This window comes from Protopterus annectens, chromosome 1.part1, assembly GCF_019279795.1.
Source record: "Protopterus annectens isolate FY-2018-M chromosome 1.part1, PAN1.0, whole genome shotgun sequence".
Taxonomy (NCBI): domain Eukaryota; kingdom Metazoa; phylum Chordata; order Ceratodontiformes; family Protopteridae; genus Protopterus; species Protopterus annectens.
Genome location: NC_056726.1, coordinates 1887491092 through 1887517734, shown reverse-complemented (window position 1 = coordinate 1887517734; position 26643 = coordinate 1887491092).

The following is a 26643-nucleotide window of genomic DNA, read 5'->3' as shown; positions in this document are numbered from 1 at the left end:
AGTTGACCTCTGACCCTGGCAGCTGCTAGCTTAGCAAGTCTTAATGTTTATGCTTCTCACAAGTGATTATCTGCTGGATCAGGAAATTAAATATGTGAAATAATGAAATCTTCTGCTCTTTCCTGCTGGGATGATTTGGCCTTGTGTATGTGTTACTAAGATAACACGCAGCTGTTGGGAAAGTGTTACAGGGAACAAAGAAGTGTATTAAAAGACTGAATCTGCTATTGTATTCAAACTGATGTGAAACCTTGAAGATGTAACTTTACAGAAAGACATTATGTCGGACCAGGTGGATAGCAAGGCCGTATTGTTACCAGAGGAAAACGTTTTAAAATATACAGCATCAACAGTATTTTATGAATAGAGGATTGTAAGCTAAAGTGATGTAGATGCCTTGTGACATACCACATCAGTAAGGTGTGCACAACTTGAATGTAAAGACTATAAAACTTGTATACTTCCTGTTTCATGTTAAACAAAATTCTGTACTTGTACATTTTTTGCCTCCTGGTGTACACTAGTAAACTTTTGAACCTGAACCTCCTGTGTATTGATCTCTTGATTTTATTTAACAGTGGGGTAGTTGAGATCACCATTATTAGGGTGTTGGGTTGTACCCTAATATTTTCCAGTGTATCAAGAAATGAGGAGTGGGAATCCTGGGGCATGGTGGGGGATCTGTAGCAAGTTACAATTTGGATTGCCTAGAGTTAGTTGCACTTGGATAATCTCGCATGCATTATGCTGAGCAACTAGCCTGGAGGTGTGTATATTCTTAATGAATATGGGCACACCTTCACCTTTAGTGTTTCCATCCAGGTTAGGTGGCCGAAAGGTGTGGTATGAATCATAGCCTGGTAATGCAGGGGTGGTCTCTGGAGCCTTGAACCAGGTCTTTGTCACTGCACAGATGTCGATGTTCTCCATTTTAAGGAGTGACTCGAGTGAATGCATTTTGAGGTTTAGACTTCTAGCATTGAGTAGCATTACCCTCAGATTTTGCTTGCTTGTACCTGTTACAGTGGTGAATTTGTCATTTGAACCTTGCCTAAAAAGGCACTGTAGGGGTGGCAAGAGCCTTAGCCAGTATCCGGAATCCCAAAGGCGACAAGTGCAGGCCATCTATGACAAAGCATTATGGTCTGTCATTCTTCTTGTCATCCCAGGCAGACAGATACTAGATCTCCTTAGAATGACACCAGAAGCTTAACCAATTGTTGAAGATGATCATTTTGTCCATGTACTGTGGTATCATTCTGGGTGATGGCAGGATGCTGCTCAGGGCTAGGGTCATACCTACCTGGGCTACAAAATTGGAGAGCTCCTCCATGTCTCTTTTCATGTTGTCCAGGAAGGCATATCTCAGGTCATTCACACCAACATGGACAATGACAGAGTTATATTTGTACTTGTTGTGGAGTGACCTGAGTGCATGCGTTATGTGGCAGATCATGGCACCCGACAGACAGCTGACAATAACTTTCTCCTTGTTTAGCCTGGTGAGTGGAACATCAGTGTTCCTGACTATAGAGTCACCTATGACTAGAGTGTTGGGTACGTGGTTATGCCTTATGGGCTGTGATTGAGTGGCACACTGAGTTTGTGGGCTATGTGTCATTTGGGTTGTGTTGCGGGGGTGGAGGTTGCTTGGGTTTCTGCTTTGGAGGTCTCTGTTGCTTGAACATATTTTTATTGAAAGCCTCTGAATGTAGGTATGTGTTTTGCGTTGCTATGTGTGTATTTTGGTGGTGTAGGTTTTAAGGGACTATGTGATGAGTGTGGTGTGGTGCAAGAGTTTACCTTCTCCTCTTGGCTGTCTAGTCCAGTCTTGGGTGAATAGAGCTTTGCTTCCAGTTTGGCTATATAAGTGCATCTCTCACATGTTGTAGTGTTGGGTGGTAGGAGGAGAAGGTTGTCTGTGTACATGAGGCAATTGCTGCATTGTCCCAAGATGCCCAGATTCATCGGGTAGACAGGAGAAAACACCAGGAGCTGACCCTTAGACATGCCTGGATAGGTGCTTATTTATTAATTACTAAAAGCTGTTTTCCTCTAGATAAGTGAGGAAAGTTGAGTGCTGTAGTAATTTGTAGCTTATTTAGAGCTTACAATGAGTTCTGAACAAGTGTTGAGCTCAAAGAAACAGATTTGAGTGCTAAACCTAAAAAACTGTCTAGTCTTAAGAGAAAATTTGAAGAGCAGGTTTTATGGTGGCGGGAAAAGTTTAACCCTAGCCAAGCAGTGATGCATAAAGTGTATTTTTTTAACATAGCAGTAGCAAATGAGAAAACTGATTTAAACAAATTAACCAATTAACCACTAAAAAGTTAAAACTGAGCCCTGTTCCAGTAGTCTTTGATCAGACAAGTTCTAACTGCACACTCCTGCCACTATGGTGCAGGGGAACCTTCTCCAAAAAAAAAAGATGGTCTGGATTAATGCTCAAGTTATGCAAACAAAGCTAGATTCAGCAGGTCTGAATTTAGTCTGTGCTACAGCAAACAAGGTGTACCAATTTCAGAAAGAAACTGTTCAAATAAGCAGGCACAATAAGCCTTTAACCTGAAACTCCAAGCTCAGAAGGGCAGAATCTACCCTCTCCTCCCACAGAAATGCAGACCACACCTTCTTAATGTAAAATAACTGGCCCAAAGCCCAAGTGCTTAAACCAGAACTAATACACTTTTAGAGTAACAGACACTAAGCCTTCAGTCAACAACTCCCAACTTAGAAGGATGTAAAGGTACCTGTCCTACCACAACAGTGCAGACCACAAGCCTTAATGTAAAACAACTGATCTGAAGCCCAAGTGCTTCAACCAAAGGCTTAAAATAACAGTTAGAATTTAATCAGGCTACTAACGAACAGTAATAAATGCAGCAGAATAAATGCAATAAAGTAGGAAGAAATACAAAAACAGTAAAAGCAGACGAATAAAGTGCAAATTTTTATATAACAATAGACAATGAGCAAACTGATTTAAACAAATTGCCCAATTAACCAGTAAAAAAGCTCAAAACTGAGCCCTGTTCCAACAGTCTTCAATCAGACAAGTTCTAACTGTGCACTCCTGCCACTAGGGTGCAGGGGAACCTTCTCCAAAAAAGATGGCCTGGATTAGTGCTCAAGTTATACAAACAAAGCTAGATTCAGCATGCCTGAATCTTGTCTATGCTACAGCAAACACAGTGCACCAGTTTCAGAAAGAAACATTGCAAATAAGCAGGCACAATAAGCCTTTAAACAGAAATTCCCAGCTCAGAAGGGCAGAATCTAGCCTCTCCTCCCACAAGAATGCAGACCACAAACCTTCTTAATGTAAAATAACTATCCTGAAGCCCAAGTGCTTAACAGGGTGGGAGGTTGGCATAATGCTTAAGATATTTACCTTACAAACACAAGGTGCAGGGTTTGATTCTCACATGGGGTAACTGGATAGGCTTAAAATGGCCCACAAGGGTAGTTAACCTAGAACTAACCTGTGAAACAGAACTAATACACTTTTAGAATAACAGACACTGAGCCGTCAATCAGCAATTCCCAACTTAGAAGGATGTAAGCTACCTGTCCTGTTCAAGTTTGTAATGTGTATATCTTGGATCACAGTTGTGTATGTCCTGTTACTAATGGCCCACATCTTACCACAAAATGATTTTCAGTCCAGTGTACTTACCAGATTGACATATATGTAAATAAATAAATAGAACTGAGTATACATATAAGAGCAATATTTCAAAACTGTCCTTAACTGCGGGCCTTTGTCTCTCTTTATTTATGTATTTTCCATGATTCTTATGCTAAGAGGTTAACAGCCATGCTCTGGTAGTAGCTGTCAAAATCATAGCAGCTAGAACCTCCTGGACATTTCATATGATAATTTAAGGTATCCGATACTCAAATTTGGACTGGTAATGCAATATTAAATTGTTTTCTACCATGTATGGAAATACTGGAAACCCTACAGTTACTAGGGTCAGAAGCATCTCTTGGTTAAATCCTGACCAGACTTGCATCTGTAGCTTGCTCAAAATGTGTCTAATTTGTGCAGGTTCTGTGCTACCAAGCTTATTGCTAACAGACCTTTTTAGTGTGCGGGGGGCTAGAACTGCACAAAGATGTATGTATGTACATATATATATATATATATATATATATATATATATATATATATATATATATATATATACATATACACACACATGGGTCTACTTTGTTTCACTGAATCTCATTTCATTGAATTTCATTTCACCCCAACCACATCACTGAAAACACAAATTACTGAAAACTCATTTCTCTGAACTTAGTATATATGGCACCGTGTAGAGTAATGTAAAACAAGTAAAGGGTATATGCCCTTTTCCCCACTGTAGTGTGATCCTGTAGTTAGTATGTATAGATAGTATATATAGTTAGGGGTGCTGTGGGTTGTATTTTACCAAAAACGTCAAAACAATGCATTTTAAACAGTAGACATGCATAGTTGCAACACCAATGACTAACTCTTTCCAGAAGACAATATGTACTCAAACTAAGTGAGGCTATGCAACCCCACACTACCCCTAACTATATATACTAACTCCAGGATTACACTACAGTGTGGAAACGGGCATATACCTTTTACTTGCCTTACGATACTCTACACAGTGCCATATATACTAACTGCAGTTCAGTGAAATGAGATTCAGTGAAATTAGTTTTTAGTAATTTGAGTTTTCAGCGAAATCTCGGGGTGAAATGAAATACAGTGAAATGAGATTCAACGAAACAAAGTAGACCCATATATATATATATATATATATATATATATATATATATATATATATATATATAAAAAAGCAAACAAACAGGAACAGCCACGAAAGGACAGCATCGCACTGCACCGCACCAGAAAGTAATGTGAGAAAACCAAATTCGGTGCTGTTAAAACAAGGCAGTCCATAAAACACTGCTTTAACTCAAATAAGAACTTTAATAAAATAGTAAGACTTAAAAAAACTTCCAAGAAACTTATAAAACTGGCAGATAAGCACTTTCAGGTGCAAGATTACCCTTCAGCAGATCTGATGATTTATTTAGGCTTCTTTTTCTAGTAATGTGAAGTTTGTGCAGGATAGTCTTATTAAGGTTGCTTCCTTTTTATATTATTGATGTTTGTGCTTCTGGTTTCTTAGAAGGTTAATTTGAATTCTTCGATAATATGCAATCTTTAATTGTTAACATAAGGTTATCCTGTTGCTCTTCTTGCTCAAATAACCATTCTGTACTCTAGCTACAAGCAAACTCTGCATCTTTCTAGCTGGTGGCTAAGTTCCCAGAATCTTCCTGGAAATCTTACGTGCTTTGGATTATATCTGACTTCAAATCAGTTAGGTGTGTCATGTGCAACTTCTTCCACATTATTTTTAAGTAATTATGGCATGTTTGGATATGAAGCATCTTTGGCAGATAGATCATACTCTACTCTTTATCCTTGCACATTTATAGTATCTTAACAGTCCTTCAATTGCATGTTGCATTTGTAGGTTTTGTATTGTCTCACTTGATTTTTTCCAATTATTTTAGGGGTTTTTATCTGGAAGAGTGACCTCCATCCTCCCAGAAAGCAAATAGATTTTGAATATGCAAATAAACGCACCATAGACTTTTTAGACACCAGTGTATACATCTGTACTGCTGCTTAGGTTCAGGTCTCCTTACAAATAAGTACGCCCTTATTAACATAAAACATTGCTGAAGTTCCATAAATGTATTGTCCCATGCTTACATTCTTATTCATTTATCTGTTTATTTATTTATTCATTCATTCATTCATTCATTCATCCACTCATTCATTTAGTTTGCATTATCAGTTCACCCTAACTTTATTGCTGGCTCCTTCATGAAATCTCAGCTGTGTTGATACCATGCTGTGTTTTGTACCATGTGATATTGTGCAATTTACTAATGATAGATAAATGATATTGATACTAAAGTTTGGAAGATGTCTTGTGTATAGTTTAGAATTAGACGTATTTTATAAATCATGATGCACAGTATGGCTCATATAGGCAAGTGCAACATAATGTTTGGGGTTTGATTGCTGGTTCTCTGAAATGTCACATATGATGATTTTGTCATTTCTAACATGGTACAAGTTGTTTATTTTAACAGTAAATTACATGCTATGTTGTCAAGTGTCATGCTATTTCTTGTAGACTTTAGCATGATCTGAATATGTATTATTATTGCAGGATAATTGTGGTTCACTTACAGAATAGTCACTGACAGTACTAGACAACAGACATTTGATATGTTTCTTGCACTCATTTTTGTCAAAACCTAGAAATGTTTTAGGTAACAGCTGATATATAATGATCTTCAACATCTTCAGCAGATAAACATCTGAACTTCACCTCATTCAAGGCTTTTTTTATATATGGTTGACATATTTTACCGTAAAGCACTGGGGCTCTGACTTTGTGCACGAGTTTCAAAACATCCTGTGTTGTAAAGGGCCTATTTCTTTGTTTTCTTTGTACTTTATTTATTATTTTAAACTGGAAGACATTCCTTAGTTGGTAATGTACAAACGCGTTACAATTTACTGTGAATGGTTCAGGTCTGTTTCAGTAAAATGACAGATGGGTCTTTTGATAGCTGTATTCATACCTAGCATACTGTATGATTAATCTGTTTCAGCAGCATGACTGACAAACTTCCAGGGCAGGCTCTAGCAAGAATCAGTAACTGAGACAAGCAGCCTTTTTGTCTGCAAGATGGAAGTTACATGTTTCATTCTGACTCTAAAAATGATACCAGATGTGCAAGCCATGAGGTACCTGATTTTTTGTTCATCTAATGATGACATGCACTTTCTCATCTACCTATTTCTGTTGATTTGATTGGTTTATGATACAGTGTACTTAGACTGATGCTGGATATGTCACTTCCATGTGATTGTTAGTGTTTGCTGTCATTTATTCATACTGTGTGTTTGAATACTTGGCTGGTGGCAATGTCATTTATGCACAAAGTTTAAAATTCTGTTAGTGGATCTGGTGTCCATTTGATATTTCTGCTTTTAACTGTATGAGTTGCACTTTCATTATGTACCCCAAACTGAAGACTACATACATGGTTGCATGCACATATGCCTGTTGCTATCATGTCATTGTGGAACTTAAGTCATGGTGCATGGGCAGAGGCACAGAGAAATCCTTCTAATAGCAAATGATGGCATTTGCCTTGAAATTCAACTCTTACCTCCAGTGGAAATGGATGTGCTGGTGGGATTTCATCCCTGGAAGGAAAGAATGACTCAGACTTACGTCTCTAGGAAAGGCTTGATGGCCATTACAGCAGATGTGCTCAAAATGTTAAAAATGTATAATAATAGGTAGAATATGAAAGATTAAGCAGTTAGTTAGTTGCACTGATAAGCAAATCATTAATGATTAAATAGTTGGTTAATTGTAGCATACTACTCATTGTAGTATGCCAGTATTTTAAGAGTTAATAGCCATGCAGCTTTTTTAGTTTTTGTTACAAGTGGTTACAGATTGGATGGTTGTTATATCTATTCATGCTCAGTGAAAAAAGTGCTTGCAGCATTTATTTTGGAAAATACTGGAAGAGCATGCAGGCAGGTACTGTAATACCTTAAAGCTCACTGAATTGGCCTCCTGAGCACTTTAACTTTTGAATGTATTTCTAACAATGGAGCAGAATGTGTTCATCATGGCACACTTGGTGAGGTACAGTATAACCCATCATATTTGCAATCACTGGTATTTTCCTTGAAAGTATAATCTGCAGAAATTGTTTTTAGCTTTGGAGAAAAAAAAATAACTTGTTACCATACCACCTACAGCATTGATCACACTGTTTTCTGCTGATTGACCTAGTTGCCTAGGCAACATTGTATCATTGATTCTGAAATGCCTGACAATAGACCACCAATAGATCTTTTATTCCACTGTAATTAATAGTGATACTACATTTATAGCATTTGGTGCCATAAATAAGCATAACTGTGAGAAATAAATGAGACTAACTGAACGAGAAATGCAAAAAGCTGCTTCATTTGTTCAGTTGAAAAGATTTAAATTTTGTTTTTGCAAGCAGTTGCTGTGCCATATACAAGTCAGGAATGTGACCTCTAATTAAATGATTGCCAGTGGGTGTTAACAAATTAAATGGAGGGCTGAAGTGATCTACTGGTATAACAGGAAGCTGCCAATATAAACGTTGTGGTCTTATTTAAAATATTGATATAAGTTATGCAGCAGTTACTTTAACCTTTGTTGTATGCGTATCAACTTGATTGATTTATTGAACTCTGTGAATAAGTATTATTTACCTTTTCTGTTTAGCAAGCTACTTGTAACTGCTTATTTTTCTGTGGCTTACATCCTTATCTAAGTGACATATGAATTAATAATAGACAGCACAAGAAAAACAATGTCAGCTTATAAGGACAACACGATACCAAAATTATTAGGATTACTGATGCAAACAGAAAAACAATGCATTTGACATACTCAAAAAAGAACACTGAAAGAAGAGTAACAGAGTGTCTACTCAGTAGCATGTAGTGTCCACATTGCACAGTGTGAGAATAATAATCCCAGATTTCAAAACTTGATATGCCAAAGTCAGAAAGACAAGAATGTAATACACAAGAGCAATAAATCTAAGAGTGTAATTGACTAAAATTGTGATTCCAGGCCACTGTGATTTCAACAAAGATTACAGTCAAAACTGTAAGTGTAGAATGTGTGTAAACTCTACTTCAGTAATGATACTGTGTAGTATTAGTGAGGTGTGTGTGTGTGTGTGTGTGTGTGTGTGTGTGTGTGTGTGTGTGTGTGTGTGTGTGTGCTCATTCATGCACATGTGTATGTGTATGTATGTGTCTGTCTCTTTGTCTGTTGCAGGATGTAAGCATGTGTCATAGTGTCAGTGTGCATGTGTTTGTATCTATGCGTGCTCATTTATGCAAACATGGGTGTTTGTATGTATGAGTATATATGAGTGTGTATCTATCTACCTGACTGTTGATGAATGCAAGCATGTGCACTAGTGTGTGTGTGTGTGTGTGTGTGTGTGTGTGTGTGTGTGTGTGTGTGTGTGTGTGTGTGTGTGTGTGTGTGTCTTGTGGTTGAAAGCAGCACTTTCACTGATGTATTGTAGCACTGGTCAATAACTCCTTAACAACAACATAATGAAGGTAGTTCATAGCTGATCAGGATATAGCAGGTTCATCCACTGCCAAACAGTTATCCATGTTTCATGGCTCAGTATATCTCTGAAACCAATATGGGAAACAGATCCAAGATGCACATAGCAGCAGATGCTGGACATGATAAATGGAGAAGGGACCATCAGTACAACAAAATGATCGCTTGTGCGACCTATGCACACACTGATAGACAGACACACACACGCACACACACACACACACACACACACACACACACACACACACACACACACACACACACACACTTGCACGCATGCACATGGACACACACAGTCTACTTAATGGTTGTTAATCGCAGGTACTCCCATAAGATTGTCATGCGCTCAGAAAGGGAGACATCTGGTGATGGCTTTTATGTTTTCCAGATACATATACATGGAATGGTTACTGATGAGTGCACCTATGATTCCTTTCAAAGGTAGGCATTGCACACATTGTTAATCCTATCATGTTGTAATTATAGCATTCACGGTAGTGTAGTAATTGACACAGTGCTCTTCCCCATGCATGCCCCTAGACAACCATGCTATGACTCTATTGTGATTTGGGTTCATGGCAAACTAGCCATATGCCATGGGTACACAAATTAAAATGTTTGAGCATGAACAAGTGGCACTCTGCATTTCTGAGATATCTTGGTGCCCTCAAGTCACTGATGTCAAGGTTTTCACCTATGTATCAGATTATATCGAATAGCTCCTGAAATGTTTGTAGTATATCCCCTGAGATGGTGGGATGGTGGCAGGCACACCAGTGTAAGCAATTGCTTTACCCCTTCAGCAAAGTCACTATCAAAGATACATTCTCTTGTCGGGTTATTCTGTTGTATCTGCTGCAGGATACATTGCAAGAAATAGAACATGCATCCGTGATTGTTGATCTTAGGAAGCTCATCTCTGACATTACCCTTTTCAGCACTTTTAAAGTCTGACACAGTGAAGAGCAGGTGCAAATTGGACTGTTTGGCTTCAGCCAGTTGTAATCCATCGTCAAAAAGGCAGTTGTATGCTTTCTCTTATTTGCACAACATGATTACCATGCATTGGAGAAGCATCTAACTGTTGTCACCATGTCACAACTCCGTGTGTATGGTGTAAAGATGTTGACATACTTGGGTGAAGTGGGAAAGGTGCTATTCATTATGCATTTATTATTTCATTCCAAATCACACAGATTTTATACAGTAGTTATTAATTTGATAGAAATATCTTCCACCATATGATTTATGAAAGTGTTTTACAACAGTGGGAAGAAGTAGGGATTAGACATTTTCCTTATGTCAGTGTCATCTTTTGCACTGATGTTGTGCCCCCCCTTTTCGCCTAGCCCATGTATAAATCCAGGAAAATGACTTGTGTGTTGGTATTGTTTGGCACACATCATCTGTCATGTCCTGCAGGCAGTTCTACACAACTTTACAGGGATATCTGATGTTGCCCGTCTCAACTGCTGCTCTATGCATTTCGTTATATCTGCTTTGACTGCATTCAGTGGGTCTTGGGCCTGGTGTTGACCTGAGAGTGAAACATGTGAAGGCTTGTCCACTACAGTGCTCTATGCCCTTCTGTATGTAACACCAGTAGGTATTTTCATTGGTTATTCTTAACTTACAGTAGTTGTAACCCTGTATACTTGAGTATTATGTGTGTTTCAGTGACGCAGTGTAACTATAATACTGCCACCCTGCACTGGGTGGGGAACTGCATGAGTTACCAGAGTTTTTACCCCTCTGTATTACATAACTCTGTTGTCATTCACAGTACTTGATACAAGTGTTCCATATGCTTGCAGTACAGTCGAGCTCCAGAGTTAAGTCCATACACTGAGATATGCTGCCATATGGCAAGCCACTCACCAAGCACCTTCCATTGTGTATGTAGCGGATGTAGAGATGACTGAGTCTGTGATGTTTCTATGTATCTGTTCTGTATGTACATCACATCTGCCTGTCTCTGCTGTATGCTACTGGGGATTTACATCCAGCCCTCTTATGCTGCTTACTTCTGCTGTATTCTTGCTATAGTGGTTGCCAGACATTGTACACCTAATAGGAATATTGGTAATGGGTTGGTGTGTTCTACCTCTCCTTTGTGGTTGATTGTGGCTTTCTGCACTCACTGTGTACTGGTGTGGTGGGTCTTCTTATACATTGGCCATTTGGAGTGCCTTTCTGATCAGCGTCACCATAGCAGGCCACCATGAATGAGGACAGCCCTGTATACATGATTGCCTTTACAGTATGGGTTGCAGGTATACAAATTGTCCTTCTGTTCTTTCAGCTCCTTGCCTGACTTCCATGGGGAGGTTTATCCTGCATACATCTCTGTTTCTTGCATATTACTTCTGTGGGGTTGCCTTGCTGGCCTTAGCAGTGGTACTTTGCTCTGTCTAAGGTAGAAATAGTGAGGTTTTTATAAGACCCATTGTTCCTACTACTGTTGTAACTATCTCAGTATCCTTCCTCCACATTGCCTTTCTTTCTGCTTGCAAATCCCGGTACTTTATTGCTTTCTATATCTCTGTACGTAAGACACTGCAGTCACCGGGAGTAGAAATTTCAATGATCAATGCTGCTTTGTCTTCTTTTCATAGACTCCTATAAGACTCCTATTGTCTGTAAGGGGCAGCTACATTCATGAACAGGAGACAGTATGCACTACTTCTGCTCTTAGCTGCCTTCCCTGCTGCAGTGCTGCTGGAACTGCGGACTGCTTTCTTTGATGCAGTGGTGTTTCTTGCCTGTAAGAGGAGAGTCATGTCCAGGATCAGGAGGTAGTATGCTCTACTTTTGCACTTAGTTGTGCAATACACCACCTGATCTCAAAGTTTTTACAACATTCCTGTACCTCTGCGTAAGGAATGTGTACTATTCCTACACTAATAGTATGTGCTGACAGATTATGGCCACCTCCTCTGTGAATTGCAAAACTTACTGTGTGTGTGTGTGTGTGTGTGTGTGTGTGTGTGTGTGTGTGTGTGTGCGTGTGTGCGTGTGTGCGTGTGTGTGTGTGTGTGTGTGTGTGTGTGTGTGTGTGTGTGTGTGTGCATGTGTCTTGTGGTTGAAAGCAGCACTTTCACAGATGTATTGCAGCACTGGTCAATAACTCCTTAACAACAACATAATGGAGGTAGTTCACATTTTATCAGGATATAGCAGGTTCATCCACAGCCAAACAGGTATCCATGTTTCATGGCTCAGTATATCTCTGAAACCAGTATGGGAAACAGATCCAAGATGCACATAGCAGTAGATGGTGGACATGATAAATGGAGAAAGGACCATCAGGACAACAAAGAAACAGCTGGTGTGACCCATGCACACACACACACACACACACACACACACACACACACACACACACACACACCCATGGAATGCTACTTTTGTCTTCTTTTCATGGACTACTATATCTGCTTTCTTGCATCTATTTTTTGAATTGTTGTTAATGGGTGATCCCATGTGATATAAACTTGATCATTTTCTGTAATGCTTTGTGGCTCATGTTTCCAGTGTTATTCAACTACTTCAGTATTATAATGTTTGTAAAATCCTCAATGCAACGGTCTTGCCACATGAGTATGCCCTTCAGAATACAGTCCTTCTGCCATTACTATATCACAACTTGCAACAAGATGTGTGACTGTTTCCAATTCTGTTTTACAAAACCTACATTTGTCTGTTTCTCCCACTTATTCAGTTATCTGATATGATGGTACTGTACCCATTGCCTGTAAGGAGATGAGCCATATGACTTCTACATTCAGCTGACGTCCCTGCAGCTGTGACATCAGGACAATCATTTTTTGTGATGCAGTGATGTTTGTTGTCTGTAACGGGCAGCTACATTCATGAACAGGAGACTGTATGCAGTACTTCTGCACTTAGTTGTGCAATACACCACCAAATTTCAAAAGTGTTTACAACGTTTTCATACCTCTACCTAAGGAAAGTGTAAAATTCCTACATTAATAGTATGTGCTGACAGATTATGGCTATCTCCTATGTGAATTGCAAACCTTACTATTGTGTGTGTGTGTGTGTGTGTGTGTGTGTGTGTGTGTGCGTGTGTGTGCGTGTGTGTGTGTGTGTGTGTGTGTGTGTGTGTGTGTGTGTGTGTGTGTGTGTGAGAGTGTGTGTGTGTGTGTGTGTGTGTGTGTGTGTATGTGTGTGTGTGTGTGTGTGTGTGTGTGTGTGTGTGTGTGTGTGTGTGTGTGTGTGTGTGTGTGTGTGTGTGTGTGTGTGTGTGTGTGTGTGTGTGTGTGTGTGTGTGTGTGTGTGTGTTTGCTCATTAATGCATGTGTGTACGTGCGTGTATGTATGTGTCCATCTCTTTGTCTGTTACAGGATGAAAAGCATGTGTCATAGTGTCAGTGTGCATGTGTCTGTCTCTATGTGTGTTCATTTATGCAAACATGGGTATTTGTATGTATGAATATATGTGAGTGTGTATCTATCTACCTGACTGTTAAAGAATGCAAAATTGTGAAGTAGTGTGTGTGTGTGTGTGTGTGTGTGTGTGTGTGTGTGTGTGTGTGTGTGTGTGTGTGTGTGTGTGTGTATCTATCTACCTGACTGTTAGTGTGTGTGTGTGTGTGTGTGTGTGTGTGTGTGTGTGTGTGTGTGTGTGTGCCTGTGTTTTGTGGATGGAAGCAGCACTTTCACTGATGTATTGCAGCACAGGTCAATAACTCCTTAACAACCACATAACGGAGGTAGTTCACAGTTAACCAGGATACAGCAGGTTCATCCACAGCCAAACAGGTATACATGTTTCATGGCTCAGTATATCTCTGATACCATTATGGGAAACAGATCCAAGATGCACATAGCAAAAGATGGTGGACATGATAAATGGAGAAGAGAACATCAGGGCAACAAAGAAACCGCTGGTGCAACCCATGCACACACAGACAGACAGGTACACACACACACACACACACACACACACACACACACACACACACACACACACACACACACACACACACACATGTATGCTCGCATGCACATGAACACACACAGTCTACTCATTGGTTGCCAAAAGCAGGTCTTCCCATACGGTTTTCATGCTCCCAGAAAGGTAGACATCTGGTGATGGCTTTTATGTTTTCCAAATACATATACATGTAACAGTTACTGATGATTGTACCTATGATTCCTTTCAAAGGTAGGCATTGCACAGATTGTTAATCTTATCATGTTGTAATTATAGCATTCACAGTAGTGTAGTAATTGTCACAGTGCTCTTCCCCATGCATGCCCATAGACAACTATGCTATGACTCTATATTTCATGGCAAACTAGCCATACACCTTGGGTACACAGACTAAAATGTTTGAGCATGCACAGGTGGCACTCTGCATTTTTGAGATGTCTTGGTGCTCTCAAGTCAATGATGTCAAGGCTTTCACCAATGTATCAGATTATATTGAATAGCTCCTGAAATGCTCATGGGATATCCCCTGAGATGGTGGGATTTTGGAAGACACACCAGTAGAAGTAATTTTTTTACCCCTTCAGCAAACTTACTATCAAAGATACATTATCTTGTCAGGTAATGCTGTTGTATCTGCTGCAGGATACATTGCAAGAAATAGGACATGCATCTGTGATGGTTGATCTTAGGAAGCTCATCTCTGACATCACCCTTTTCAGCACTTTCAAAGTGTAACACAGTGGACAGCAGGTGCAAATTGGACTGTTTGGTTTCAGCCAGTTATAATCAATCTTCAAAAAGGTAGTTGTATGCTTTCTCTCATTTGAACAGCATGATTACTGTGCATTGGGGAAGCATCTAACTGTTGTACCCATGTCACAGCTCCGTGTGTATGGTGCAAAGTTGTTGGCGTACCTGGGTAAAGTGGGAAAGGTGCTATTCATTACCCATTTATTATTTAATTCCAAATCACACAGATTTTATACACTAGTTATTAATTTGATAGAAAAATCTTTCACCATACGATTTATGAAAGTGTTTTACAACAGTGGGAAGAAGTAGGGATTAGAGATTTTCCATATGTCAATGTCATCTTTTCCACTGATGTTGTCTCCCCCCTCTTCTCCTAGCCCATGTATAAATCCAGGGAAATGACTTGTGTGTTGGTATTGTTTGGCACACATCATTTGTCATGTCCTGCAGGTAGTCCTGCACAGCTTTACAGGGATATCTGATGTTGCCCCTCTCAACTGCTGCTCTAAGCATTTCATTACATCTGCTTTGACTGCATTCAGTGGGTCTTGGGCATGGTGTTGACCTGAGAGTGAAACATTTGAAGGCTTGTCCACTACAGTGCTCTATGCCCTTCTGTATGTAACACCAGTAGGTATTTTCATTCATTATCCTCAACTTACAGTAGTTGTAACCCTGTATACTTGGGTATTATGTGTGTTTCAGTAACAGAGTGTAACGATAATAGTGCAACTTGGCACTGGGTGGGGAACTGCATGAGTTAGCAGAGTTTTTCCCCCTCTGTATTACATAACTCTGTTGTCATTCAGGGTACTTGATACAGGTGTTCTGTATCTTTGCAGTACAGCCCAGCCCCAGAGTTAAGTCCATAAACTGAGATATGCTGCCATATGCCACATCACTCACCAAGCACCTTCCATTGTGTATGTAGCAGATGTAGAGATGACTGAGTCTGTGATGTGTCTATGTATCTGCTCTGTATGTACATCACATCTGCCTATCTCTGCTGTATGTTACTGGGGATTTACTTTCAGCCATCTCATGACGCTTACTTCTGCTGTATACTTGCTATAGTGGTTGCCAGACCTTGTACATCTGATAGGAATATTGGTGATGGGTTGGTGTGTTCTAACTCTCCTTTGTGGTTGATTGTGGCTCTCTGCACTCATTGTGTACTGGTGTGGGTAGGTCTTCTTATACATTGCCTATTTTGAGTGCCTTTCTGATCGCTATCACCATAGTAGACCACTATGGAAGAGGACAGCCCTGTATACACAATTGCCTTTACAGTATTTGTTGCAGGTACACAAATTGTCCTTGTGTTCTTTCAGCTCCTTGCCCGCCTTCCATGGGGAGGTTTATCTTGCATATATCTCTGTTTCTTGCATATTACTTCTGTGAGGCTGCCTTGCTGGCCTTAGCAGTGGTACTTCGTTCTGTCTAAGGTAGAAATAGTGAGGTTTTTATAAGACCCATTGTTCCTAGTACTATAGTAACTATCTGGGTATCCTTCCTTCACACTGAATTTCTTTCTGCTTGCAAATCCCGGTACTTTATGGCTTTGTATATCTCTGTAAGTAAGACACTGTAGTCACCGGCTGTAGCAATTTCAATGATCCATGCTACTTTTGTCTTCTTTTCATGGACAACTATATCTGCTTTCTTGCATCTATTTTTTGAATTGCTGTTAATGGGTGATCCCATGTGATATAAACTTCATCATTTTCTGTAATGCTTTGTGGCTCGTTTTTCTAGTGTATTTCAACTACTTCAGTATTATAATGATTGGAAAATCCTCAATGCAACAGTCTTCCCACATTAGTATTCCCTTCAGAATACAGTCCTTCTGCCATTAATATATCACAGCTTGTAACAAGATGTGTGACTGTTTCCAATTCTGTTTTACAAAACCTACATTTGTCTATTTCTCCCACATATTCAGTTATCTGATATGATGGTACTGTACCTATTGGCTGTAAGGAGATGAGCCATATCATTTCCACATTCAGCTGAATTCCCTTCAGCTGTGATGTCAGGACAATCTTTTTTTTGTGATGCAGTGATGTTTGTTGTCTGTAAGGGGCAGCTACATTCATGAACAGGAGGCAGTATGCACTACTTCTGCTCTTAGCTTCCTTCCCTGCTGCAGTGCTGCTGGAACTGCGGACTGCTTTCTTTGATGCAGTGGTGTTTCTTGCCTGTAAGACGAGTGTCATGTCCAGGATCAGGAGGTAGTATGCTCTACTTTTGCACTTAGTTGTGCAATACGCCACCCAATCTCAAAGTTTTTACAACGTTCCTGTACCTCTGCCTGAGGAATGTGTACTATTCCTACACTAATAGTATGTGCTGACAGATTATGGCCATCTCCTCTGTGCATTGCAAAACTTACTGTGTGTGTGCGTGTGTGCATGTGTGTGCGTGTGTATGTGTGTGTGTGTGTGTGTGTGTGTGTGTGTGTGTGTGTGTGTGTGTGTGTGTGTGTGTGTTGCACATAAACATTACAGCAGCAATGGTCTTCTGACATGGAGACATTATTTATATTTAAGTTCCTACTGTTATGATCCATCAACTGTGGCTATTTAGCAGCTGTTACCTCCCTTCCATTCACCATTCCATTGTCACCATTTATAGCCACCATTCTCACAAGATCTCACACTTCTAGGTTTGTGGTTACATGCCTCACTACTGTGACATTTGAATACACAATAGGATGTTATATTGTTAACCTAGGATGTATTAAAGTAGAAATATTAAGCAGTGGTTGTTATTTGACCACATTTTCATAAATTTTAGATGAATACTTATAAGGGTCATAGTGCAAATATCAGTATCTGGCAGAAAAATTTTGGTAACTGCCTATGTAAAATGCACTATACTACTACTACAGATAAATGTTTGCTAAAACAGATAAAGCTAACAAAAGTGACTTACAAAGTGTTTCCAGATAAATATGAGATGATGAATATTTTCATTAATACTTATATTGCAAGGTTGTGTTGGCTGAAGAATATTGTAATATTTGCATTATTATTGAAATAAGCATATTTTCCTATGTTTTTTTTTCTACCTGCACCTGCTCATCCCCCCAATCCAGGGTATTTCTCAATGAGGGTGAGAGGTGGCCAGACAGGTTGCCATCCAGACAGTCATAGAGGTAGCTTCAGTCTTCACCAATGTCCTATTGATGAGGGTATTTTGTTGATATGGCCTAATTCTTTCCAGTTTGTTGGAGTGAATACTCACATAACTGCAATGATGTCCAGTGCCCTCCCTCCAATGTGATTTTGTGCTCCCACATACATCTGTGGAGCTTATCAATGTCATGGAATCACAAAACCCACAACCACTGGACTTCTGCCATCGATGTCTGGAATGCTTCTGCTTAAATGCCCGATCCACTATTCAAACTCAGGTCATCTCGTTTGAATTCAGGATTTCATTAATCCCACTATTCCTGACAGAGCTGTAAAAATATGGACTTTTACATATTTGTGATATCTTAGTAAACAAGCATTTAGATGAATTTCTTCATGTAATGCCAGACTAAAATCTGGCCAAACAACATATATCTAACTGTCTCGCTTCTAAGATATAAAAACATTTTGTGAAACTTTAGAAAAACATATAGAAAAATGAAGTGTAGTGGCAAATAAAAAGAGAATGGATCACCTAAGGCTGTTTATTCATTAGAATATACTACTGCAGGAAATGGCAAACAAACAAAACTGTATAAACTTCAGAAGAAAGTTGCAGCTACTTCTAAAATCTATGAATGTCAGTCTTACAGGAATCTAGAGTGCACAGTTATTCATAAGCACGTTTTTTTTTATTTTGGTGAGAAAAATTTGCAGATGCACTAAACATGAAACACATATTCTCATCACCAAGATATCACTGTATGTGACAGATTTAGTGTGGACAGTGTCATTGTAATATGTCAAACTTAATATCATCAGTTTTATCAAACTTTGTAGTTCTTTTTTTGCTAAACTAATACCTATAACTGTTCTCTATAAATGATTGATTATGCTCCTTAATAATCTAATTTTCTAGTAGTTATGTTATGCAAGCAATAATGTCTGACAAGGTGAGCTTTATTGGCAAATAAAAAAACTGATAAGGGGTGTTATGAGGCTTAACACTGCAGGTGGAGGGCCCCTTCACCCTTGGAAGATCAGTTAATTCCTCTAAAACGCCCACCCTATAGGGCATTATTGTACTTGTATTTTTGATGTAAAATAGTTCCTTTAGCTAATGTTTCAGTCTTGATGTAGCATATATGATCACTGTTGGAGGAAGTATTTGGAATCCAAAATATGTTTATAATGTCCACACACCCAGACATGCACAAACATACACACACAAATACTTTATTTCCATCAACATCCATAGTATTCTCAATAAAACAAGTAAATTTAACACTTGGATAGCCCAATACTCTCTCGATATAATATCTATATTAGAAACCTGGCTTAAACCACACATCTCAGATAAAGAATTTATCCGTCCTGGATACAATATCCTACATCATGATAGAACATCCAAAAAAGGTGGAGGCTTTGCCATAGTTTACTCCAACAACTCACCCCTTCTCCCTTATCTAACCATCCTTCTTCATTTCACCCAGCTGAACTCTTAACTGCCAACTATAAACTAAATGACCACAAAATCCTAACCATTGCTGCAATCTCTGTATATTCCACCTGGTGATGATATACCTATTCCTGAATAAATCCTCTCCTGGTTTATTAATAATACTACAAATGAAACCATCCTACTTGGTGATGTAAACATTAATTGGCTATCACAAACTGCAACCTGTCCTAGCTCCAGAATAAACATATAGTTTCTCTCAGCTTATCTCAACCCATGCCCATTTTAACAAACCAACTAACTTCATCCATCATCGAGTGGATTCTAGACTCCAATCCTAAACTCTATCACCACCCTGACACAGGTAGTAATCACTCCCCTATCTGTGTACAGAGGTTCTCACCCCACATTCCTAGATCCTATAAACTCATCGAATGCTGAAGACTATCTAGTTTCCATCCAGACTTCTTTAGTAACATTCTTTCATCTACCAACGGGTTCTTCCTTTATAACCTACCACTTGATGATGCTATTCAACAATTTAACACAATTTGTTTAAATACTCTTAACTTTCTTGCAGCCCCTAGAACAAAAAAGAGTCAAACCTCGATGTTCCCCATGGTGTACTCTGTCTACATTCTCATTAGTACAAAAAACAGATAATGCGTGGAAGCTCTGGACTAATACCAAACTACCCACTCACTACCAAACATATAAGGGACTACGTAACCTCACCAAAAAAAAACTCACCATTGACAAAAAAAATGTACTATAAACCCTAAGCAACACACAACAGTAACCCCCAAATATTCTAGAATACTATCAATCAAATCCTGCACCCAGGAAACCCCTCCACTCCTAATCCCAGCCCTAATAATAAAGGAAGAAAGCTGCTTCCATCTTCAACTCTTACTTTATCGATACAGATAGTAAACTCAAGCAGACCTCAAACTACACTGAACCCTTAAACTCTTCCATCCCTCCTAAACTCAGTAACCCCTTTTCACTAAAGCCAATTTCTACAAACTACATCAAAAATCTTCTCTTCAAACTATAACCTTGTTCTATATCAGCAGATAAACTACTCCTGCTCAGTCTTAAGTTCACTGCCAGTTCTATAGCCTATCCCATTTCTATTCTCATAAACCACTGAAATAGTGAATCCACTGTCCCCTTTCTGTGGAAAAAGTCCTACACAATACCCTTCCACAAAGGTGGAAACTGTAATGAACTTTCTAACTATCGACCTATAGCAATACTATCCCCTCTTTCAAGATACTAGAAAAGTGCATACATGAACAAATCTTAGACTATCTCATCCTAGAAAACCTACTTTCACCAACACAACATGGCTTCCATCCTCACCACAGCACTACAACAGCCCTTATCTACTTTACATACTCTATTGCTCTAGATAGAGATAGTAACACGCTGGTTTCCTGTGTCTTTCTAGACATTTCCAAAGCTTTTAATACTATGTTTCACTATATTCCTCTCTCCAAACTCACTAACCTTAATCTCTCCACTGCTACTACTTCATGGTTCCAAGGCTACCTATCCAATAGACAACAAGCTGTCAAATGGTACCCTTTTCTCCCTGTTAAGATGGGAGTTCCTCAAGTATCAATACTTTGCCCCTTACTTTTTAACATCTTTATAAATCACCTTTACGCCTCCTGTCCACAATCATCCCTTATACACTATGCTGATGATTCTAAAGTCATCACTACTTCTGATAAACTCTCTGACCTTCATACCCTTACTTAAAAGTCTTTCAACCTCATTGAAAATTGGCCCTCCAATAATCAACTCATACCTGACCCCTAAAAACACTAAACTTCTACTTTTCCTCCCTAAATAACTGTTCCACCACAAGGCCACATTTGCCATAACATCCCTTAACAACACAACTATTAAATTTGAAATCCACACTAAACTTCTTGGTGCCATCATAGACAACCAACTTAAATTTGATCTACATGTGTTCCAGTTCATCAAGAAAACCCAACACAAATTAGGCTTACTATATAGAAATAAAAAGTTCTTATCAAATGAATATAAATTGACACTCGCCCACACTTATCTTCTCCCTAATCTCTTCTACAGTTCACTAATCTTAACTAATCTACAATCCAATCTCCTCACTAAATTTGAAACCACTTATAATAAAGTAACTAGATTTGCTTTGAAACAGCCATCTAAATCTCATCACTGTCTCGCTTGTAAGACACTAAACTGGTTAGAATTCTCTCATCTTCTACTTTCTTTTTTTTTTCAAAACAGGTTTATTGTTTTAACATATAAGAGAAATATCATAACAATTTTATACAAGTAATTAAAAATAGGTATTATTATAATATTCAACAATCATCTTCTACTTGTTCAATGTACTACCATCCATTCCATACTGTACAAACCCTTCTCCTGCCCTGACATCTCATCTTAGTCTCCCTCTATACACCATCCAAAACTCTTAGGAGCTCTGATCAATATCACCTAGAAATATATAAACCCAAAAGATCCTGTGGACAAAAACTGTATAGCTACTTACTAGTTCTATTATGGAACAGGCTCCCTTGTCCTTAAGAACTCAAGAATTCAAGAAAGCTCTAAAACATCACCTAAATACTACGTGGACTTGTCACTGTAAAAATCTTCCCTGAATCCCTGTTCCCTCCACCCTTCCCTATTCCTCCCTCTTTCCTATTTCATCTTCTATATACTCTCTCAGTTACTTTCTCATATTCCCCATTTAGATCAACTTACACCTTATTTTTGCTCATCTGTCCTCTGTACTTGACCTTCCCTTTCACATAATTCTTCCCTTCCTTACTGACCACTCACTGTTTACTTACTCCTTCTATCCTTATAACTTACTCATTTCTCTTAACCTACTACCCTAACTGCAGTCTACCTCTTTGTTAACTCTATTCATAGGCTTGATTCCCTGCACCCTTTTGAAACAGTGCATCTTGCTCTTTTATAAATGTCCTATACTTAAATCATATTACATAGTTAGTATGTATTTTGCTCTGTGTAATACTGCTCAAATGTATTGTATCTGTAATGTTGAATTTTAAACATTTGTATTTACTAAACTTGTATTTTTCAATTTTCTGTGGAGTTTTTCTTCCTGAGGCTCCACTGAAAAAGGGCTTTAGCTCAGTCGGACTTTCCCAATCAACAAATGTCAAATAAATAAATAAAATAAATGCAGACACATACACACACATATATGCATACACACTTTCACCCTCTTTCTCTTACACACACACACACACACACACACACACACACACACACACACACACACGCACACACACCACACAGTAATAAATTATGGCTACTTTCTTGATAGAATGCACATCAGATGTCACATTATGATCAAAGGAATACGAAAATTAGTGTAACACACTACCCCCTCCCTGTCACTAATTTTGGTCTGTAGACATTTGATTTTCTGGTACATCACTGAAGATTATTGTTAGCCAATGATTCCAAACATGATAGTTTCATAATTTTCATTGTTATTTCAGAAAAATATGTTATAAAAGACTGACCATATTTTAGGTCTTTTTCCCTCATTTCACTGATATTATCTGTAACTCTTGAGCAAAGAAGTTGAGAGTTGTGCCCTCAGGTCTTAGTTTGTCGCTCACTTAACAATCTGTCTCTCTCTTGTCTCTCATTATGTATGTAAGCATTAGGAACACACACTCTCACCTTAATTTCTTCTTTTGTTCAATTTTTTTTACGCTGACTAAATAAGGGTTTAGCGAGTGTAAAAAATGACTGCCAATTACATTTTTTTTCATCCAGACTTTACAGCACTTTCTTATACTTCAAAGATGTTGTGGACATGTGTTTCAGCATGCGATATCAATACATTAATATCCTGCTGGAGAATTTCTGCTCTTTAACAGTGTAGTCATGCACCATTTGCCCAATATTTAATATGTACTATTTACTGAATTCTGTCATTCTCCTGCCTTCTGTACTAGGTATTAATATACTCTAAAATGTTTATCTTCTGCTGCTTCGTCTTGTAATATGTATGCTGTTACCACAAAGTTATGGTATGCTTGTTGCCTTTTTTGGTATTTCCTTAAAGTAATTCTTCTTCTATGAACCATCCCACTTACCCACTAAAAAATAAATAAATAAATACCACTGCTAATAATGCACAACAGTTCATACTTCTCTGTCCTTCTAATGGTGGTCTAGTTATAGGTTCATAGGTGTTTACTAAGCTAACAACCATAAGAGCCTTTTTAAACCTAGCCATCCATCCCAAATCTCTCACAAGTTCTGACACCCTTGATAAGTGTAAGCATGGGTCTATGAGATAAACCATTTACAGGTGACCTGTGTCCATTAGAGACATAGGTGACAAACCAGGGATGAATTTCCAGTTTCCCATCCAATTGTCCAACTTGCACTTGAATTGGGTTAGGGAGGAACTCTGCTTCACATGGATGGGGAACCTGTTTTGTAAACACAGTAGTCTCTGGGATATATACTTATCTGTCCAGCAGGTCCTATTTGTATCACAGGCAAGGGTTAGTACTTTAGAAAAGGCAATTCTAGTGTTGTTTGTTTTGTGGATATGCAGGAGGTCCATCAGAGTGGAGTCTGACAATTCCCTGTATGCCAGGCACAGAACAACTCTTAAAAGCCTGCAGGAGACAGATTACAGATATAGGGCCTCAAGGCGGTCTGCATAGAACATTTTAGTTACGCCCTGTATTCTTTTAATGAGGAACCCCTGTGGTCATTCCAATTGTTGGATATGCCTGGTTAGGTACATACCAAAGGGGGCATTGTACTCGATGATAGATCTGATGAATGCTGAATACAGTGGAACAATGACATCCAGATATCATACCTTTGTTTATAGGATGTGCAACATAGAATGATTTCCTCACCATTATAGACACATGATGGTCAAAGGCTAGATTACTATCTATGAGTGTCCCTAAGTCCCTGACTACTGAGTCAACTCTAAGGGGTTGTTGTCAATATGATAGTTACTGTGGATAGATGACTTCCAAAAGGATGCTATTATGCATTTTTTGACATTTAGTTTTAGTTCATGGCTATGACACTAGTTGTTTTTCTGTGTCAGCCCCTCCTGAATAAGATTTGTGTCAGACCACTGAACACTGACATTGGCCTTGACTTCTGTATGTTAAGCAGAGATCGCCTCTGAGTAGACGATATGCAACACAGTATAGGTGGATTTTTTTTAGACAGTCAGCATAGGGCATCTGCTTTAGGCCTGTGATTCTTTTAGTGAGGTATTTCTGCAGCCTTTCCAGTTGTTGCAGATGTCTTGAGAGGTACATACCAAACGGGGCATTGTATTCTATAATGGGTCTAATGAGGGATGAATACAGTGGAACAATGACCTCCTTTTTTCTGGATGAAAAGCTCTTAGTGATGAGGTGTGCTACATAGAAGGATTTCCTGACTGTTGTGGCGATGTAGTTATCGAAGGTGAGACCACTGTCCACCTGTGTCCCTAAGTCTCTTATCACACTTTCGGTGTTTAGTGTACTGCCAACTATGTAGTAATTCATGGGTACATGTTTTTTCCCAAAGGGGATAACTATACATTTCTAGTCATTGAGCTTGAGCCCATGTCTTTGGCACAAAGTATCTGTTTCTGTAAGGCCCTTTTTTAGAATATCCACATCATTTGGGGATGCAATAATGGCTCTCAGTCTGCAGTCATCTGCGAACTTTGTTAGCCAGAGTCCGTTAGTGTTGGCCTGTATTTCAGAGAAGTAGATGCCAAACAAGAGCAGTCCCAGGAATGAACCTTGAGGCACTCCACTTGTCACTTGTTTGGAGCTGAATTTGGAGTTGTCTACTTTTATAGTGTGGGTTCTGTCAGTAAGCCAGTTGGCAACCCATCGAGTGACGTAGGGATTAATGCCCAGCTTAGTAAGTTTATCTATGATTCCAGAGTGGTGGATGGTGTTGAAGGCCTTGGCAAGGTCCAGATAGGCTGTGTGGACCACCTTACACTTGTCTATGGCTCTGGAGACTGATTCAAAGAAGTCAGTCAGGTTCATGAAACAAGATCAGCCCTTCATGAACCCAAACTGCATGAGGTCCAGTGTTTGAAGGTTGCCAATGTCTTTGTTTATAAGGTCCATGATAATACATTCCATGGCTTTGCAGATTAGGCTTTTCAGACTGATGGGGTGGTAGTTCCTGGGATCCAAGGTGGATCCCCCTTGTGGAGTGGGATAACTGTAGCTATGCGCCACTCAGTGAGCACGAAGCCTGAGGTGAGGCTATTATTAAACATGACACTTAGGTGAGGTCCCATGGATGCTGTATTCTTAGCTTTGGAGAGTGCATTTTTTAATTGTGTGGCCGTTATTACCAGAATTTGGCAATCTTTCAGTATTGAGATCGGTCTTTTAGGGGGTGAGAGGGGGGGTGAAGCTTGCACTGAATCGATCTGCCAGAATATTGTCAATGTCCTTGGGATCAGTATATTTAATGCCATTCTGTTGTAGCTCAGAGAAGATCTAAGCATTGCCATTTAGATTCTTGACATAGCTATAGAATGCCTTGTGGTTGTCTTTGGAATCTTTGGCAATTTTATTTTTGTAACTAGCTTTAGAGGATTTTATGAGGGTCTCAGCTAATTACTGAGGCTAGTAAGGGAGCTTTTTGCATCCTGGGATTTTCCTCTTTTCTGGATCAGTTTCTTCCTTTTGTTGTAAAGTTTGTTTATGGCAAGGGACCACCATATTGGCTTCCTTTTTTTGGAGGAGAGCATCTTGGTTCTGTTGGGGATGGCACGATTCATGCACGAGTGGATGTGCTTGTACAGTGCCTTAGTGTAGGATTCAGCAGTCGAACTTTCAGTTCCCATCTGCATGGCTGACATGAAGTTTGTCACTTCTGACTTGAGTAGCATGAAGATGGCTTTGGAGAAGTTTTTTACGGAGGTTTCCTTACTGGGGGGTGGGGGTGGGATGTGGATGTCAAGGGTGATTAGCTTATGGTCAGACCTGACCAACGAAAGGGTGATCATAGGTGTAGAGCATCAATTTCCACTGTTGGTAATGACCAGGTCTAGGATATTGGAGACCC